The sequence below is a fragment of the Lissotriton helveticus genome, chromosome 3_1 (genome assembly GCF_964261635.1).
Source record: "Lissotriton helveticus chromosome 3_1, aLisHel1.1, whole genome shotgun sequence".
Lineage (NCBI taxonomy): Eukaryota > Metazoa > Chordata > Amphibia > Caudata > Salamandridae > Lissotriton > Lissotriton helveticus.
Window position 1 is genome coordinate 2,049,236,937 of NC_136061.1, and position 21,437 is coordinate 2,049,258,373.

The 21,437-nt window shown below is 45.8% G+C and overlaps 1 protein-coding gene across 4 annotated transcripts in view; it reads right to left on the bottom strand.

Moving 5' to 3' along the window:
* The window catches only part of NTRK3 (neurotrophic receptor tyrosine kinase 3), a 1,749,208-nt gene that overhangs the window by 766,041 nt on the left and 961,730 nt on the right, over nt 1-21,437 (bottom strand). The gene's annotated exons all lie outside the window — the stretch shown is intronic.

Here is a 21,437-nt window from a genome sequence, read left to right on the forward strand (position 1 = left end):
CATAAGGCCTGAAACTGCCTAAGCCCTTAAAACTGGCCCATTTCCCCCCACTGGCCTCAGCCCTAAAAACTGTCCCCATGGCTTAAAAACTACCCCAACCCCATTCCCCCTGCCCTGAGCCCTAGAACCGGACCGCTAGCCCTGTAAATTACCATGATCCAGCCCCACCATCCTGCGGCCTAAAACTGACTCCATCCCTTAAAACTGTCCTTTTCCTGGCTCCACCACGAGCCCTACAAATTGATCCACACCCTAAAACTACTCTGACCCCAGCCCTCCCACCCTGAGCCCTAAAAAATTGCCCCTACCCCTGTAAACTACCCAGACCCAGCCTCCCATCCTGAGGCCTAAAGCTTCCCCCAGCCCCACCCTGAGTCCGAAAAATTAACCCCACACCTAAAAAACGACCGCAGCCCCAGTACCCCCACACTGAGTCCTATAAACATTACCCTAAATCTGCAAAGTACCCCAACCAAGCCCCACCTCCGCTCTGAGGCCTAAAATTGCCCCAGCCCTTAAATCTGTCCCTTTTACCCAACCCCGCCATGATCCCTACAAACTGACCCCACACCCTAAAAACTGCCCCAACCTCACCCCCCTACTCTGAGGCCTAAAGCTGTCCTTAGTCCTAAAAACTGTTCCTTCCCCCCTGGCCCACGTCCTGAGCCCAACAAACTAACCCCATATCCTAAAAACGACCCTGACACCAGCCACCCCGCCCTGAGCCCTAAAAACTGTCCCTTACTATCATAAAGTACCCTGACCCAGCCCCCCTCCCCAGAGCCCAAAAACTGCTCACAGCCCTAAAAAATGGCACCCCACCCCTCTAAGACACGACCCCAGCCCCACTTAACTCATCGCGCCCTCTCCTAATCCTTCTGCTCCTTGACCGCACATTGCCTTAACCACGCACATGCGTTGTTAATCCTTAAGCGGGGTTAAGGCAAGAGTGGTTTGACTTGCATGTAAATTGCATGCACGGCTGAGCCAGCGTTGTTAAAGATGTTTCCTGGTTTAGGGAGTTTTTAGTCCCACAGGACACTGCCATGTAATTCTCCTTAGGAGCACCTTTGTGGCCGAAGACTGAAGAGTAATTCAGTTGGGTTCTCTATTTTGACACACTAAGCCCACTTTTTGTAATGTTTAACACAAATGTAATTCAATATAATATGTTGCTTGTGTTTCAGAATATTGAATTTGATGGTTTTATTGAACTCTGCAAAATCTGCAGTTCTATTCTATCTATAAATTTACAAAAAAAGCAAGTCAGAAACATCTGAATGAGTGTAAATTAATGTGACCCTGTATCTGAAGTTTTTGATTTATTGATCAAGTTTCAAGCAGCGCCTTCTTTCTTTCTACGGTCAAACACACTTAAAGTTTAATTGATAATTCTGCCTGTTCTGTGATTTGGGGGCATATGTACAAAACTTTTTTGCGACCAGAAACGGCTGAGTCATAGAATCAACGTGTTTGTGACCACAAAAAATCAATTTCTAATGTACATACACGTCTTAGCGAATCACAATTTGGTTTAGTGCATTGGTATTTGGAAGGGGCATGTTAGGGTGTGCCTCTCTTAATGCCGAATTGCAGTGGTACATAGGAATGTTTTGCAACTGAATTACAGTTGCAAAACATTCAATTTTTACAGAGACTTCAAAGGAGGTAGTAAGCATTTTAAAGTCAGAAGGGGCCCCAAGGCACACCTTACCCTTGAAAATGTTCACCAAAATATTTATTAAGAGCAGGCAGTGGTAGCACAGACCACTGCCTGCTCTTAGAACTTAAAACTGAGCAGTTTAATTGTCTTCTTTTTAACGCATTCCATTTTCCTTGAAGGAAAATGGGCTGCATTAAAAAGAAAGGATATTGCTTTATTTAAAAGTCACAGACATTGTAGCCTGCTGACCCCATCAAGCCACCATTCCTGTGATGGCTGCTATTCCTAATGGGTCACAAACTGTGACCTACCTTATTAATATTCATGAGATGGGAATCGCTATTGAACATTTTTATGTTTTTGTACATTAGGAAATTCAGTTTCCTATTTGCGATTCTTACAGATCCTTACAGATTCGCAATTAGGAACTTGCAATCCCCAATTTTTGTACATTTAGCCCATAGTCTGAAAGGTAGACTATGAAGTCTCTTTTCCCCAATGCCTCATTCGTATGTATTTTGAAGTGCCTGTTGCACTTGTCGGAGGGTACTCAGTTTTTTCTTCTGCTGGAGATCAGATTTCAAAATTGGTTTTGAACAATATTGCCATTCTTCACACATGTCACACGAGAAACACCTTGAAATAACTCAACTTCTTTTTCTCTGGGAAAGATAATGTATTCACATGTGCAAAAATGTCACCTCATCCCCCACACTCCAACATTCAGTAATAAAACCAAATAAATGCGAAGTGTGATTCAATGCCATCTTTCTGATGCAGAATGAAAGGAATTCAGGAGAAAAATCTTATTGGAATTTAAATCTTTTGAATGAGAACAGTTGGGAAAAGATAAAAGAATGGCATGCAAATATTGTTCTTTAAAGTACTGCTAATAGATTGATGATTAATGCTTGTTCACAGGAGGAGACCCAGACAAAATCTTTTTAAAGCCAGCATGAAAAGAAAACTGAGCCTCTTGTGAATCTGCAATCTCACTCATCCACTGCATAGTACATTTTTGTTGGCTTTTATTAGCAGACTCATCATCTTTAGAGTTATTTCTTCAAATTTATTGAGTATGTGTTTCTTGCAAATAATGTTACACTACCAAAGCCTACTCAGCAGTTGCAGAATAGGAGAATGAGAAAAAAAGAATGCAATGAAAGTTACTGTATAAAAAATAACATCGGTATTATATTCACCTACACACAATATATATAATGCTTGCAACAATAAAGCTAGGCCTTACACGTATGTAGTCACTGCTGATACTTCGGTGTGACTTGAACATCAAGAGTTTAAATACTGGTAAGTCCAATTCTGTCATTTCTTACAATATTGATAAAACAAGTACTATTAAATTACGTAAAAACAATGTACACTTGCAGCACGCAGAAATGGTAGCAGCGCTCATATTAATCTCTATCTACATAAACATAAGAAGAGGAAACTGTCTAAGATCGTGCTTACATTCCTTTCAGATTGTATATTTTTAAGTTTCCTTTTCTCATGTGCAGTAATTCCATTTAAGAATGTGAGAAATGAGGCAACATTTCGTTTCACTACAATAAAAATACTTATTCAAATCAATCCTAAGACAAAAATCAGCATATTAATATATTTAGAAGTAACAAAATATGCACACCACTAGTTAACTGACCCTTAAATTCAGTAAACTCCAATTGATTGTGCAGAAATACAAGTAACTACCTGTGATACTCCAGGACTTAAGGGGCTAATCACAAGCCTGGCAGTCCACGGAGCGCCAGACACACAGGAATGCAACAGTGGTGGTCTCCGCACCGTGCTAATAGGAGATGGGTGGTGGGACCGCCATTCCCTGGCTGTGTTGCGGCTCCATATTAGGAGTTTCCTCTCCACCGGATTTAAATGGCAGTTACTCCTCCATGTAAATGCTGGTGGAGAGGAAACAAAGGGGACCCTTCAGGCACCTCTTGTGCTTCTGCACCCTGTGGATGCACACAGTGGAGCACAGCATGTGCACCCCTAAGTCCAGGCAGACCAGTTCCTGCATGGCATGGACTTTTCAGTCCATGCCATGCAGGAACAGTTTTTGGTGTTCCCATTGCGGTGCCTATTTTTAGAGGCACTGCCTTGGGAATGGCAAGAAAAAGGCCCCTAAGTGTACCAACATTTTTACTGCATTACTTTATTTAAAATCATAGTTTTCCAAGTTTATGACTCCTCTGAGTAATGATATGGTTTGATTAATGTGTTTTTTAATATAAATATATTTGTCGATTTGGAATGTACATTCACACACTGCTCACTACCATTGTTATTATTAATAGCCAGCATAAAATAAGCTCCAAATGATGATATTGTGTGGCATCCTTTACCATCTGCCTCCTACTGTATATGTTTGTTTATAAGAGTTATGATGCAATGTGTAGATCTTGTCTTATTGGTTCATTCAATATTCTTAAAATGAAATGTATACTGTTTGTGCTTAAAAGTATTGTCAGTTATGGATTATCTCCTTGGCCTTTTGAAGCAGACTACACTTGTTCCTGTTACTTCAATAAGTATCCAGATGGTGACTTCACATATTGGCTAGCTTATTTTTGATGTGATACCTGTTTTAAGCTATAAAAACCTCAGCTGTACATCGGGCTAATGGAAGTTGTGTATAGCAAACCATAATTGATTAATTCCCCTTGAATTTGTATGTATTTGTATTAATTTAAGTTAAGTTAATAATTGGCCATAATAGAGATGGTTAACGTCTCAGAATTAATTTGTTAAGCAAATATAGAAGATATATTAGATGCAATTAAAAATCCCTTTTCTTATCGTCACCTGTCACATCGTTTATGAATGCTAATGCCAACCACTTCTTCCACCAACCCTGATTCAACAAGAAGTATTCAAACCTCCACGACTTTTCACATCTTAATCTTATACCAAACTGTTCATAATAACATCAATATTGTATTCTCTGTAGGAAATTAATTATCTCTCTGTATATTTCAATTTAATCTCATGTTGTTCCTTTATTAATCCTTTTTTCATATTATGTTAATCTTATACTTACAACCAACTATTTTGTTGTTTATGTTTTAACTTAATTCATGTGTATACTTATTGCTTGATTATATTATGTACCTTTACCTTAATTCTTTTCAATAAACTTACTTCTGAACTTAAAAAAAATCCCTTTCCCCAATTCTCTAAAATAGGTGGATTGTTCAACTGTACAAATCTGCTGACTACTCCGCGATTTTCTGGGTGTATTCATTGTCTTAGTGTGTGTGTGTTGCACAAATACATTACACATTGCCTCTTTAGATAAGCCTGACTGCACTGTATCAAGCAACCAGAGGGTAAGCACACGTTCTCTTTTAGTGTACATCTACCTTACCCTGATGGTTCCTGCTGGGCCTGGGTGCATACCTCAGCCAACCAGGAATCCAATTTCTAACACCTTTTAATTCAATAAACCTCTTCTGGTTAGGTAATAACACAGTTGTAAGATAATCTCTGCCCAACCCATGGTAACTATGGCACCAACAGCTGGCAATCCCTAGGGAAGTACTTACTAAGTTGAAGAAATACCAAATATTTTAAAGTAAGGAAAACAACATAACACATTTTGCAAATCAATTTAGAAAACAAAAGAAAGACTTACTGAGCAAAAATACATCAGGATTATTACAATAGGTTAAGAGGAGCCAGAGATAGGATTTTTAAAGCTGTATGGCAAATGAGCTCAGAAAGGCAGACTACGGAAAAGCAACACTTTGTGGTGAGTTGGAACCTCGGTGCAATTTTGAGCTGATTGTAAAGAAGTCGAGGGTGGAATCCCCACGTCAAAGTCAGTTATTCCAGTTAAAGGATTTACCTTCAGACTTAGTTTCCTACTGCTAAGAAAGCATCTATTGGTTAGCCCAAAAGTCCCTAACTCCTCAGGGCAGATCATTCTCCTGCAGGGACTAGTCCTTTGTAGACCGCTGAATAGTCTCCGAGCCATGAGTCCTTCTGCCTTTTATGTCTCTGATATTATACAAAAAACTGAGGGATGGAATGCTTTAAATAAATCTCAGCCACAGGTAATTACTCAGGTCGGAATCCCACTCCATGGTTATTTTGCACACCATGAATATGTAAATCACTCTAGACCCTCTTTTCCATGGGAGCAGTCCAGTTCCTCCCTGAATGGGAACACACGCAACCCAGGACTGGTTTTGACCTAGTTGGGGATCATCAGCCAAGTATGGCGTGGTTCCAGTGAGACAGTGTGTACGGGACTGTGTCTGGGCATATGTCCCCCTGAGGGGGACACACTACAGTACACAAAAAGTGATGATTGAATTAACCACTAGTAATTACTGCGGTCCGAATTCCACTCCATCATTATTTTGCAAACCATGCCACCTCAGTTTGACCCTGCAAATCAGTCTTGACCCTGCTCCAATGAGAACAGTGCAGCCTGAACTGCCAGGCCAATAATAAGGTAATATAAGCATCCCAAGACCGGTTTCACGCTAGTTATGGCTCATCAGCGAGGTATAGCTTAGTTTCAGTGACACAGTGTGCAATGTGCAAGTACAACATGTAAGTGACTAGTCTCTAGCAGGGCATTTCAAAGGTTTACTGTAGTAACATGATTCTGTTACATTGTTATAATATGTTTGTCTATAATCTTTTGATTTATCCGTTCTGCCCCTTCACATCACTTCTACAATCAATTTTATATTCACCCTTTTAGCATTGATTGTATACTAATTAACTTTTTCAGATTAAAATATAAATGTAAAGAATTGAATAGACTTTCATAAAAACGTGTTGAATTGTATTTTCTTCTCTCCCTCTCTTACATATGTATTATGTTTAATGCTATTACAAAATTAAGTATTGTTTTATTCTCCCCATTAGAACCAATTGTTTTTTGTATCAGATCATACCCAGGTCCTAGGGCCATTTGGGTTGCCCCATTGATTTATAATAGAAAGGGTTGAAGAATATAACACCCTTAATGAATGGCCTTGGCAGGTTAATCCTAGTCTTCTGTCATTGCTCCTGGCACAAATCCAGAAAAAAGTAACAGCTTTTGGGCTCAGACAGGAGTACATTCTGACACTTATCTGACATGGCTTAGGAGTCAGGACTCCATTGCAGCCACCAACAAGGTCCATGGCAGGTCCTATTGGAACTGGTTAGTTGGGCCCTTCAGGAAGTGGGCTTCTTGTAGCTTTTGTGTTCTAAAAGCTTAACAAGAGGCCATCCAACTGACCCTTGGAGTTCACTTCACAGTCCTGGTTACAAGAGGTAGGAGGTCCAGCTCTTAGGATTCTCCTCAAAGGACACACCAGCAGGCGCATTACTTCTTCTGTCTTTCATAAGTACAGAGGTGTTCTGAGAAGTGTCCTGGGGGTGCCACATGTATGCCAAATGTGAGCCTGTGGGTCGGGGAAACTCCTGGTCATTCCCTAACTAATGGGGTAACATTTCCTAGGATGACACTACTCACATTTATACCACTTCCTGAGTGTTTCCCATAAAACTATCCCACAGTGCCCACTAGCTGCCTAAATCCAACATTGAAGAACATTTCTTCCTCTGTGCAGTGCACCCACCCAGAGGCAAACCCTCCCTTGTGTCACTTCAAAGCAATTCTGGGGTAGCCTAGCCTCCCTCTAGGTTTGGAGACTAACTGACTAGGAAGACTCAAGGAAGGCAGGCATCGTTGTGAGCTACATCTGGCAGTGACAGGTTAGGCATCCCATGATCTTCAGGAAGGGACTGGGTCTAGCCCTAAGGCAATCCTGCTCAGGCAGGAAAAACCTCTCCCCACACCCAAGCTCTTTGTCTACAGCTTGGGAACAATCCACATATTACCACAGGGAAGCCGAATGTATGATGTTACACCGCATATATTTACAACGCTTGCACTTACAACACAGTTTTTACATCGCAACATCCACTGCAAGGCATTCCATTACATCGCATGACACTACATCGCATTTTAAAAAACTACCTTTACAGCGCATACTACCTTTACAATGCATACCATTACTTTGCATTTAAGGTAAGTATTGGATAGTATAGGGGTAAAAATTACTATTCTAACTCCAGGAGGTGCAACAGTAGGGTACGTGTTGGATAGTGAAGGGGTAGAAAATACTATTCTAACTCCAGGGGGTGCAACAGTATGGTAAGCGTTGGATAGTGTAGGGGTTAAAATTACTATTCTAACTGCAATGGTATGCATTGTAATGGTATGCATTGTAATGCCTGCGTTGTAGTGACATGCGATGTAGTGACATGCGTTGTAATGGTATGCATTGTAATGCCTGTGTTGTAGTGTCATGTGTTGTATGTGTAGTGCGATGTAATGGTTGCGTTGTAAAAGTTGTTTCCCAGGAAAAGAATCAACAGTCTGAATGCGTTGAAACCTAGCAGAAAGGCACATTTGGCTTGGACAGAAAAATGAAATTTTTTTAAAACTGCCATTTCACAATAGTACAATAAACTCTGACTTAACCATTAAGTCCATGGAATATTTTTCAAGCTTTATAAGGTGTTATAATGTAACCCATTACTTTCCAAAGGGAAAGCTAGCCTCGCCACAGTGAAAAAGGACTTTGAGCATTTTTCACTGACAAAGCATTTATGGACTACATAGCGTGGACTTTTCTTTGATAATCACATTTTTATTGTGTTTTTCAGAACAAAAAAACATTGGTTACAAATCAAGCACATTATTGAGATGAATTACATTCAAGAAAAGCCGACAGGAAAACACGAGGCACAGGTGGGATGAATACGACATATGCTTACAGAAATACATGTACACGACACATTCGAACCCTTCAAGTGGATAATAGGTTGAACCATTTGCCCCACACCTTGCCGAATAGTTCGGGGCAGCCCCGGGCCTCAAAGAGGGGCTCCTCCTGGGCCCCAAACCAGTCCACTCCCTGCCTCCATTTCTTCACCATAGGTGACTTGGCCTGGGACCAGAGCGCTGCTATGTCCCGCTTCGCCACTGCCAACACCGTTCCCAGGAAGAGCTTATCTGCCCTGGATCCATCGAGGCCATCAAACACCCCCAAGAGCAAGCGTAATGGGTCGTGGGCAACCTCCCACCCAAGGGCCCATGTGAGCTCAAGCTCTACCCCTCTCCAGAACCGCACCAGAGCAGGACACTGCCAAACCACGTGGTAAAAATCTGCGTGAGTGCAGCGCGTGCTGACCGGGGAGGGTTGCATGTGGGCACTGTGCAGACGTGCTGGAGTGAGGTATGCCGTATGGAGGTAGTAGAGTTAGACAAGGCGCAACTTGGAGGAGGTTGTCAAGGACTTGGGGGCCATAAGGGCGTCTCTCCATTCTGCCTCCTCCAGGGGCCCAGCCACCCCTGCCAGCGGGCTTCGAGACGATCAAGAGTGTGGGCCATTGTTCACCAGGGAGCGGTAAATCTGTGACACCCCCCCCTGCCTAGGTTCACCATCATCACCTGGTCCTCCAAGGGGCTAAATTCCAGGAAAGAGATGGGAGACGGAATGTGTGTGTGGAGTGCATGCCTGAGTTGTAAGTACCTGTAAAATCCGGAAGGAAGGAGGGAATGGTGTTGTTGTAGGTCTGCAATAGATCTGATGTGGTCCTCCACCCAGACATCACCTTGCAACGAGATCCTGACGAGATCCCAATGTCGGAAGTCCTGGAGGGATGAAACCTCCTGCAGCCAGGTTCCACTCCACAGGGGCGTCTGTTTGGTGAGTTTCTGGTTTCACCTTACATGTCGGATTGCTGTACGCCAGGCCATAAGCACCGTCCTAGTGATTGGGGGCAGAGCCTGAGGCACAGGGCTTCCGTACAGGTACACTTGGATCTGCACAAAGTCCAGCCGCCCGCGAACCAGTCATGGATCATAATGAGCCTTGTGGCCAGGTAGTAGAGGTGGAGATTAGTCACCCCCATGCCCCCGTCAAAGGGGGGAATACAGCAATGTGCTAGAGATATTTGCGGCATCCCGTTACCCCATAAAAACCGGGTGAGGATGACATCTAATTCCCGAAACCAGTTGCCTGGGAGGTGGGTGATGATATTTTGTATTATATAAAGGAAGCGGGGGAGCACCATCATTTTAAAGAGGGCACTTCTGCCCAGGGGGTTGAGAGGGAGGGATTGCCATTTCCTGAGGTCCACCTTGGCCCTAGCGACCAGGGGCACAATATTCAGAGCCCACTCGAGTTCCGGAAAGAGGGCGATCCACACACCCAAGTACTTGAAAGATTGCCTGAGGAGAGGAATAGTCGTTTGCCAGTCAAAGCACGCCCGGGATGGATGTAGGGGGATGTTGGGGGACCAGGGTGGATTTCGTCGGGTTGAGTCGGCCGTAGACCCGCTCAAAGGCAGAAAGGGAACCAGGCATCTGGGACTGGAGCTCTCTGGGTCTGCCAAAACAATGAGGACGTAAACTGCGTACAGGGTTATCTTGTCAATCTGAGTCCGATCACAGGCCCAACCACGAATGAGGAGGTCTTGACTGATGAGGGAAGCCAGGGGTTCCATCGTCAACTCGAATAGAAGTGGCGAGAGCGGGCAGCCCTGACGGGTGCCCCTCTGGATGGGGAGCGTTTCAGATAGCTGGCCGTTAATGAGGACACGTGTCCTGGGATTACAGTAAAGGACCTGAATGAAGCAACGGAAAGGGGGGCCGAAACCCATCTTCTCCAGCACGTCTTCGAGATAACCCCAGTCCACCGTATCAAATGCTTTTTCAAAATCTATGAAAAGCAGAGCCAGGTATGAGGTGAGGTGGGGTGAGCAGAGCCAGGTGGAGGCGGCGCATGCAATGTCGGGTGCCCCGGGCAGGCATGAAACCACATTGTTCTGGATGGACCAAGTTGTGCAGGTGGAGACAGAGCCGCTGGGCCACCGCAGTGGTGAAGATTTAGATCTCTGTATTGATAAGAGAGAAAGGGCGATAGTCTGCACAGTCAAGTGAGGGTGGCTGTGTCTTTGGGATGACCACAATAGTGGCCAGATCAGTTTCGGACAGGAAGGACCCTTTGTTAAGTGGGGAACCAATTCATCACAATAGGTTGCGTAATCCTCTTGGGGGTAACCATTAGGCCCAGGCATCTATGCAATAGTGAGATGGCCCCATGTATCTCTTCCGTGGTGAAAGGAATGGTCCAGAGTCTCTGAGACCGTCTGGGGAAGGCAGGACAGCTGGGTTCTGGTCTCAGCCAACAGATCCGCCAGGGAGGTCCGAGGAGGGCGGGCTGCATAGAGGGCTACGTAATAGCTAGCGAAAGTTTGGGCAATGGCAAGAGACGGCACATGTTGAGTCCCGGTTTCATCCTGAATCTTGGGGATGATGCGGTTAGCCTTGGGATAAGACACTAAGTTATGTAGCAATTTGCCATGTTTGTCGCCCCAACAATAGACTCGTGCCACCAAGGATTGACAGAGCATTTTAGCGGCTTCTAGCAAGATCAGGGAAAGCTGCCGAGTGGAGTTGTCACTGTCGTTTGTAGTTTGGACTCCCTCCGGCTGTGCTACCTGGGTTTCCAGCTGCACGAGTTGAGCAGATTGCTCCATGTGTTTCGTGTGGACCAAGCCTCTGACCACACCCCGGACCACAGCATTGCCAGCCTCCCATAGCGTTTCTCGGAAAAGATACCGAATGCGCATTGGCTGAGAAATAAAGTCACAGTTCTCTTCTGACAAATGTGGCATTATGCAGGAACCAAGCGTTTATCTGCCAATTCGCACTGATGCCAGCAGGGGAGGTCCTGAGATGGAGGGAGATGGGGGAATGGTCCGAGATACCCCAGGGCAGTATGGAGGCCCCGGACATCAATCGGCAGTCCGTTGCGGGCAGCAGAAACAGAGCAATGCGGGAGTGGGTGTAATGGGCCACCGAAGTATGGGTGTATTGTTCGTTATAGGGGTTACACACCCTCCAGGCATCACAGAGACCTAGGGCAGAGGCCCAGTCAGATAGGCGTTTTGCGGAGGCAAGGCGGGGGGCCAAACAAATGCCAGTCACATCACGCGATGGTTTCAGGATGGCGTTAAAGTCTCCTCCAACAACCCTCAGGCCTTGTGGGAAAGAGGAAATCACCGGCGTGAGGCGGCAAAGGGGAGAGGCAATGTATGTGCACCGGAGACTAGGAGGGTGGCCTTCGATCGTACCCGTCAGGGCCACATAGAGGTCTTGTGTGTCTGTCTTGACCTTGGCCTGGGTAAAGGGAAGTCCTTGCCTAAGTAGTATGGTTACCCCTCGGGAACCTTTTGTAAAGCCAGAGTGCCAGACCCTGTTAAACCCATAGCGGGGGAGGAAGTTGCAGTGTGATCACAGGAGGTGTGTTTCCTGTAGAAACAGGATGCCAGGCACTGTGAAGGACAGCAGCACGTTTGATATGGTCAAGTAGTCCATTAACATTCCAGGAGAGGACGTGAAAGGTCCTATTGAAGGTGGAGGCCATCAAGTTGGGCGGTGTGTGGAAGAGCGGACAAAAACGCAGAGGTGCCCGTGTCCCCAGGGAAACAATCCACCGAAGCCCGAGACGTTTGGTGGAAAGTGTGTGAACTGGTGAGCCTTGTGTCATCGGCGAAGGCATACATGTGGGTGCGGCTACCAATAAGAACAAGAAATTACGACCTGTAGCGCCTCACAGACCCAGTGTTGTAATTTACTTGTATACTATAGAGTAGAATGATATTGAGTGCTTCTCTTTTAGAATGAGAACTCTGTTACTACATGCTGTGTCAAGGATGGAGACGGGAAGTGGACAGCAGAGAGGATGTGTTTCTTGTCGGTGACTATCAAATAAATATTTATTCAAAGAAGATACAGAATACCTAGCTTTTATTACTGGCAATGAGGAGCTTGATTGGGGACAAGTTTGGACTGTCACCGATTCCCCTGTGAACCCACTACTGATTTTGGATTTGAATTTCACCTCGGAAATTACCGAAATTTCATATTTGGATCGGATTAGATTTTCTCATGTCATTACGTTTGGCATCGTGAACAATTTGGCTGTCAAACCGTATTTGGTACATTTTATGCTGTTTTGATGAAAAAAAGTAAGCGCCAGTTATTGCGCAGTAAGTATATGACAGTTGCTACTTACTGCTTATTTTCTAATCGCCGCATGCTGCACATCGTGAGGAATCTCGAGCTCTCCAGTGCTTGCATGTGGTCTTCATGTGTACATTCTAATTGTGACCTCACACGCAAGCGCATGCGTTGGGTCACGCAACGTAGCCGCCATTTTGAATTGGGCACTACATGTTCAGTTTTTACCATGGCAATTACCAAGCAAGTTGTTCTTCGATGGCGGAGATCATAAGGCTTTAATAAAGATAATTTCATGCTTCGAATTTCACAGCGGTGAGGAATTCCTGCGGTGAGGAATTCATTTTTTTACATTCAAAGGCAATTCAGATTTCACAGCGTGTATAATACTTGTGCTGAGGAATTTATTGTTGACATTCAAAAGCAAGAATTTATTGCTGACATTCAAAAGCAAATTTAAAATTGAGAAATCCACTTTCAACTTTAAAAAAAAAACTTTGCACCTTGTAATATATTTGTGGTGGAAAACTCGTTTTTAATACTTAAGCAACAGATTTAATAACAGCAGTTTTTTAACATAAAATGGCCTCAACCAACAGCATGTCTCAACCTCCAGCATTTTTATCGGAGAAAGGGGAATGAATTCTTCCTTGGAAAAGATGGAGGAATTTGTTTGCCTAATATATCGTTGAAAGGGGGTGAAAACTTTTCCGCATTCAGAAAGCAAGCTATTTTGTTACACAATTTAGGTGTGGAAGGCAGGAATATTAATGACAGCATGGATCTTATATCTATTGGTAATGACGATGGTGAACCTGCAGATGAGATGTCCATGACTATGTTGGAACGATATTTTGGACCTCGAAGAAATGTTGCTTTGGAACGTCATAGGTTTTTCACAAGAGTGCAAGGTCCTAACGAACGTGTAGGAACTTATGTTGCATCCCTTAAAACTCTGGCACGTACTTGTGATTTTGGTGATCTGTCGGATTCCCTTGTTAGGGATCCATTTGCAAGATGTACTAACAGTTAATGGGTACAGGAGAAACTTTTATCCAAAAATCCTACCCTGACCGAAGCCATTGCAATTGTAGAAGGTATTGAAAACACTTCCTCGTGGGTGAAAGAAATGAGGAAGAATCGAGAAGATGGTAAAACAATACAAAGTGATGACACTAAAAAAAATTCTGATGGAGTACACACTTTCTCAGAATTTGACATTACTCATGAATTTTCTGACAATATTGCTAAAGTTTCTTTAGGCGCTATGAAGAAAAAATGTTTTAGAAACAATCTCTCTAATCCTGTAGGTAAAGATGCCCAACCACGCAATGATCGTTCACGCCCCTTTGATTGGCAGAAAATTAGTACTGAAAATCAAAGGGTGCAGTGTTACAGGTGTGGAAGTTTTTTTCATTGTTCTACATTCCTTAATTGTTATGCCAGAGAGTCGGTATGTAATAATTGTGGAATTAAGGGACACTATACTCGTGTCTGCAAATCTTCCAAGAAGAGTCATCCAGTAGATGGAAGTTCCGATGTTATTCGCACTGTTGTCATTTCTACTATTTCCGACAAACGTGTAGAAAATGATTCTGCTAACATTACAAGCATTTCAGAAGATGGCAATTATATTGACTCTGAGAAAATTGTTATGGCATTCTGTAAAATTTCTGTAGATGAGTATGATTTTAGTGTGATGGCTGATTCTGGTTCCCCATTTACGTTAATTGGGAACAAAATGTGGGATGAGGTTGTTGGTTTGAAAAATGTGAAGCTTTAACCCCCTGACATTTCTCCATTTAGTTATGGTGGATCTCGTGTAGAAATTGTTGTATATACTGTAGCCACGATTGTGTCCAGAGGAAGGAAGACTGTTGGGAAGGTTTATGTGGCTGTAAGGGGAGATAACCTTCTAGGATGGAGACATCAACGTGATTTAGGCATTATATGAAATCCTAATGCCAAAAATCCTGAAAACCAAGTCATGTTGATGGAGGATGTGGGAATGAATGAAAACAATGTCATGTCGGTTGATGAAGTGGGGGTTGAGGAAAAATATTTTAATGATTATCCTGAAGTATTTTCAGATGACCTTGGTTTTTTGAAAGGGTCTGAACATAGAATTATCTTAAAGAATTCAGCCAAACCCTGGGTGCACAAGGTAATGAGAGTGCCAAATTTAATGGTCGAACCACTAAAGGGTGAACTTAACAAACTATTGAAATTAGGAGTGATTGAAGAAATAGAGGCTTCAGAGTGGTTTAGTCCAGTGGTTTTGGCACCTAAAGATGGTGGTGCTGCTGTAAGGATGTGTGTGGATTTGCGTTTGTTGAATGAATGAATCGGGGTAGATCATCAGCCTCTTCCAAATATCTCAGAATCCATACGTTTGCTGAAGGGTGCTAACATTTTTAGTGATTTGGACCTCTCGTCCGCTTATCATCAGATTAAGCTTCACAAAGATTCCAGACATTTAACGTTGTTTGTTACTCCTTTGGGGGTATATACATTTTTGAGGATGCATTTCGGTTTGGCTTCGGCAGCGACATGTTTTCAAAGAATGATAAAGATTGTTTTAGGAAACTTCCCTAATGTCTTATTTGTCCAAGATGATATTTTAGCTTATGGCAAGGATGAGGATGAGCATGAGAACATTTTAAGGTCTGTGTTGAGTAGGTTGAGAGAAAAAGGCCTCACAGTTGAAAAGGAAAAATGTCGAATTGGGTTGAGATCAGTCACGTATCTTGGTCACATTATCGCTGGTGAAGGGATACGACCTAAGATTAAACTTGCGGAAAGCATAGTCAAAGCGCCAACACCTGAAGACAAAGAGCAAGTTAGATCACTTTTGGGGATGGCAGAATTGTATTCTAAGTTTGTGAAAAGTTTTGCCAGTGTTGTTGAGCCCATTAGAGCTTTGTTAAAGAAGGGAGCACAATTTATTTGGACACTGGAGTGTGATGTGGCTTTTGAGTTGGTCAAAGCTGAGATAGGGAAGATGCCTACATTGGGACATTTTGATGCCAAATTGAAAACCATTCTTACGACTGATACTAGTCTCAGGGGACTTGGTGCAGTACTCTCTCCAGTTGTAGATGGTGAAGAAAAAGTAGCTTTTGCCTCAAGGCCCTCAGGGAGGCGGAAGTCAATTATTCATGTAGCGAAAGGGAAGCTCTGAGCGTGTTTTGGGCAATTCAGCATTTTAAGTTTTACTTATGGGGCATTCCTTTTGCAGTTAAATCCAATCATCGTCCTTTTGTTCAAATTTTCCCATGTAATCCTACTGATCACATAACTCCCAGGCTTAAGAGGTGGAGTGAGGGCTTGAAAGAGTTTAATTTTAAAGTACAGTACATTACAGGCCTCAGAAACACTGCTGACTGTTTGTCGAGGTTACCTGTGGATTGCGAGCATGTTAAGGATGAATTTGAATGTGTTGATTGGTTAATGAAGAGTTTGTTGTTGAAGGAGGAATGGTTATCCTGTTCTGCTAAGGACACATTATGCTTGTCTTTGAGGGAATTCATTTCCAAGGGTTGGCCAAATTACAAAGATTTAAATACTGAGTTGAAGTCTTTTTGGACTGTAAGGGAAGATTTATCTTTTTGTCAAGGGAATTTGTTGAGAGGAGATAGGATGGTTCCACCTGATGAACTTAAATACAAGGTAATCAATTTGGCTCATGAAGGGCATCTGGGCAGAAGTCTCACCAAAGCACGAGTCAGAGAAATATATTGGTAGCCAGGAATGGATCAAATGATAGAAGAAGTTGTTAAAGATTGTCATTTGTGTGCTATGAATGACAAGTCTCGAATAACCAATCAGGTACTTCTTTCTCCTGTGGAAGTCCCTGATACAGTGTGAACCAAGTTGGGATTAGATATCATGGGTCTGTTTGAATTAATGCCTTTGCAGGAGAGATTTGTAGTTCTTTTGGTAGACTACACCTCAAAGTGGGTGGTATCTAAATGCATGAGCACTGTTAATTCTAAGTCTATGATTGAATTTTTGAGGGATGTTTTTGCTTCTGAAGGCATTCCTAAACATTTAGTTACGGACAATGGAGTTCAGTTCACTTCTAATGAAATGCATGACTTTCTGTTGAATTTAGGTATTATTCATCAAAAAACTGCTCTGTATTCACAGCAGGCTAATGGTCTTACAAAAAGGATGAATAGAGTGGTCAAGAGTTGTGCCCAACGTGCACGGGACTCTGGAGTTTCTTTTTGTAATGTGTTGAGAGAAACTTGGTGGGCACATCGTACTGCTCCTAATGCTGTTTCTGAAAGATCGCCATTTGAAGCATTGAGAGGGAGAAGAGCGAGTTCAAAATTGAATCCAGCATGGGTTCCTGTTTGGGAAAATGATGTCATGACTGAGGAGTCAAGAAGAGTTAAACTTTCTGAATATCAACAGAGATACAAATTGCGATATGATGACAAAATGTCAGTGAAAGAGAAGAAGTGGAATGTTGGTGATAGTGTTTGGTGGGAAAAAAAAACATTGTCACAAAGGGTTAATTTTCTTGGTCCTTATGTCATCACTTCAATTAGGAAAAATGTTGTGACCTTGGACAGTGGTTGTACTTGAAGTATGTCAAGATTAGTCAAATTTGTTGAGACAAGCCAATGTGCAGCTACTGACCAAGGTCATGTTTCTATGAGAAGATGCCTGTACAAGGATTTTCCAAGTAGATCCAGAAATGTTCCTAGAAAATACAAAGATTATATTTTGTATTAGTTTTGTTCTCTTTTACTTATTTTATTTTTATTTTATTAATAATTAAAGATGACTTTCCTTGTTCCGTCATTATTGTTGTTGTTTTGTAAAGGGGATGTGTTGTAATTTACTTGTACACTATAGAGTAGAATGCTATTGAGTGCTTCTTTTTTAGAATGAGAACTCTGTTACGTCATGCTGTGTCAAGGATGGAGACGGGAGGTGGACAGCAGAGAGGATGTATTTCTTGTCGGTGACTATCAAATAAATCTTGATTCAAAGAAGATACAGAATCCCTAGCTTTTATTACCCAGCTAAAAACAACAAATTGTTGGAAGAAAATGGTCTTCCCTCCTCCTCCCCCCCCCCCCCACACTTCTGAAGAGGAAGCATCTGTCGCCCTGAAAGAGAAAACAAATCAAACCAACAACCCTACAGTGAGGCTAGATGCTAAGCTAAAACGGTTAGCGAAACCGGAACATGGCAGAGATGGACCCCTTCCATGTAGCCGGATAAGAGATACATTGACAGCTGTAATCATGGTAAGACAACGTTGCAACCAGTATCGTAGGCAGGTTCTGGGATTGAGTTAGAAATTATTTCACCAAACTCAGGGGAACAGTAAAGTTGGATCGCCCCATTGTGGGGATTTCAAGGGCAGTCGCACTGCAGGAGCCTCCGGAAAGGGAGAGACAGAGTTCCTGCCGTGTGGCACTGCTCAGGTATTCCCATCCTCATTGGATCCATGGATCACAGGGCTCCTAGACAAGTCAGAGTCTGACACGGCTTGTCGCAGGGTTGCAGAGGGGCCCGGGATAGTACCCAGGTCGATCAGGGAGGTAGTCAGGCCGGGGGAGGCGGACAGCCGCGGAATTGCCTGGGAGGGGGAGTGCTGAGTCGGCACATCCGGGGACTGGGATTCCTCCCTCTGTCGGTCGTTCTTCTTGCGGGACCTGGTATGGCACAGCTGCAGCTTATGCAAGGTTGGGTGTGACTGCAGGGGGGTCCGTCGGGCAGGAGAGGGTGCCGGTCAAAGAATAATGTCTTGTCTTGGAAGATATCTCCAGGAAAAGAAGGCCATAGCAAAGCCCCATGGCACGGAGTTTTGTTTGACTTCATCATTAGATCGGCGTTGAGTCTTTACCTCCCTGGAGTAGTCCGGGAAAACCATAATTCTGGAGTTCTGAAACTGCAGTGGACCATGAGTCCTGGCTGCCCCCAGGATAGCGTCCCTGTCCCTGAAGTTGAATATTCCCAGGATAATGGATTGAGCAGGGGCTCCAAGTGGGGGCTTGGGAGCCAAAGATCGGTGGGCTCGCTCAACGGCAAACCAGGGCGAAAGTCTCTCTTTAGGCATCCAGGAGCGCACCAAGGTTTCTACAAACGTGTCAGCATGGCCTTGCTTCACTCCCTCAGGAAACCCCAGAAGGCGCAGGTTGTTTCTCTGTGCCCTATTTTTGGCATCTTCGGCCCTTCGGTGGAGCTCCGAGGTCTGGGTCTAGAGGCGGGCCACCTGGGTTTTGAGTTGGCTGATGTTGTCTTCTGCCGTGGAGATACAGGATTCCGTCTCCGCGATGTGTGCCGTAGAGTTGCGCAGGTCTTGGCGGATGAGAGCCACATCCACTCTCACCTCGCCAATCTTGTTCTCCACCGAGGCTTGCGACGTGCCGATTGCCTGAAGGATGGTGGATAGCTCGATCCCAGTGGCTCCAGGTGCCACGGGTGTCCCCCGCCAGGATCCCGATCTGAGGTAGCGAACTGGTCCATTTTTGTTTGGGTTGGAGGGACCAGGTTTTGTGGGGTGCGAGTTCTGCCCATCGCCTCCAAGGGTAGAGGTCAATCTGGCCCAAGCAGATGTGGGGGCCGGTCTTGCAAAGTAGGGGAGGAGGGAGGGGGGAAGGGGGCCTCCGATCCCAGACCATCAAGGCTCAGGACCGGGCACCCGAGATCACATTCCAGGTCCCAGCAGAAGCAGGAAGAAAAGGATTTCCCAGGCCCAGCCCCAGGGTCGGGTGGAGCGGCCCTCCCAGCCCCGCTCAGGAAGATGAGGAGAAAGGGAGGGTGGGTGGATGTGCCAGAGTCGATCCACCGCCCTGCCACCCGATGAGATGGCTGTTCCTCCCCTCTGGACCCTACTCACCAAATAATCACTGAGGAGGCGGAAGGGGGGTCACGTCCGACCCAGGGTCTCAGTGGCCCAATGGAGGCAGGTAGACCGCCGCACCCATGCAGGACTACTGCAATGGTCAAGGCCAAGCCGGGGGCAACCCAGTCAAGTGTGCCAGGGAAGCACTGCAGGGAAAACCAAGCGGCTCAGAGGACAGGGCTGCGGCTGGTCACGCTGTAGAGGAGTCGGTCCAGGGTCAGTGGAGGGAGAATGCGGGGCAACAATGGAGGGGTGGGCACTAGGTCATCTCTGCGCCTCCCGCCACCCGATATGGTGGGCGGTCCACAGCCCCTAAGTCCCGCTCACTATCGACAGAGAGATCAAGGGGGCACCTCCATGGGTACACCAGAACAGTGTCGGCTCTCCCTCCACATCAGCAAGGGCAACCGGATGAGCCCTGAGCATGATATCTGCCACCCTATCCGGTAGCCGGGAGAAGGTTGCATCAGATCGCCAGGCCTCCCGGCCTCAGAATGGTGCGGGCATCAAGGGAAGTGAAGCCGGGTCATGGAGGGATCCCACTCCCCCACCGCAGCCCCAGTTAGCTCAGAGGTCCCCCTCCTCCCGTGTGGCAACAAAGAGGGTCCGGGTCCTGCAGGGCATCGCTGGTGAAGGCGGGGGCCCAACTCGAGAAAGGACTCCGGAGCGGGCAGCCACACGCGCCAAGGGCAGGCTGGGATTGTGAGGTTCTATGAGCAGCAACATGAACAGCAAAGGGATCAGGCAGCAGAGACAGAGCGGCCAGCCGCCATGAGGAGCAGTACTAAAAGAGGCCCAGGAAAGAGCAGGGCTCCGGGCCGGGGTCAAAGGCAAACAGCCCGGGGACCTCAAGTGCAGATCCGATCTGGCGTGGAGGCCGCAAGAGCGGAGGCGGTGCACTGGAGGAATGAAGAAGAGGAGGGGGTGGCGAAGGTCCCCTCCGGCAACCCCACTGCCCAAGTGGAGCAGCCAAGACTCCTCACAGGGCAGGATGACTCTTTACCCCATTGCCGCTGGCCACACACACCACAGAGCTCCCTGGTGGGTGGAAGGTAGGCCCCAGCCCAGATGATGTGTGGGCTATCAAATGCAAGGGCAGCAGCAGGAAAGCAGTCCTCAAGGTGGGGCCCCCCAAGACCACGCTGTCGGCCGCAGCACGATCGCGGTCTGACTCTGGTAGGGGAGGAAGATCTCTACCAATCCGCTGCTCAATGGTGCAGCCGAAAAGCCCCTCCTCAGGCAGGATCGCGCCCCGCTGCCCAGCGTTTCCCTTCGCCGCACTCACCGGAACCCCCCGGGAGGGAAGGAGGCCAAGATCAAAGACCGGCCGAGTTGGTACCTGGGCCACGGCTCCCGGACCCAGCAGCGAAGGCATCCAGAGCCCAGGGGCGTGTCCAGGCCTCGAGACGTCACAGGAGCTGCCTACCGTCCAAACCGAAAGCAGATCCCGGGGGGCTCCCGCAGCGCAGGCCTCAGGTTAGGCCCGGCACCGCTAGATCACCAAGTCCCCAGCAGGGAGGCAAAGGGCCGCGCCGGAAGGAGGTTGCAGGCCGCTATCCCAAGGTCTCTCCGTCTCCTCCCCACGTGGGTGGGGGACTCTCTGGGGACGCTGCGGTGGCCGTTGCACCCATGGTGATCAGAGCCATTGGCGAGCTGTCATTCAAGGCCCGGCAACACAGGGAGTGAGCAGCGCCATTATGGGTGAGGCGAGGCGGGAGATCAGGCAACAAGATGTCGTAGCGGGCCAATCGCCGCAGATGACGGCTCGAACAGGTAAGGCAAGCTGCCAGGAATGGTTGCAGATCTGGGGGTCAGAAGGCTGCAGATGTTGGTGGATCGTGGCACTGGTG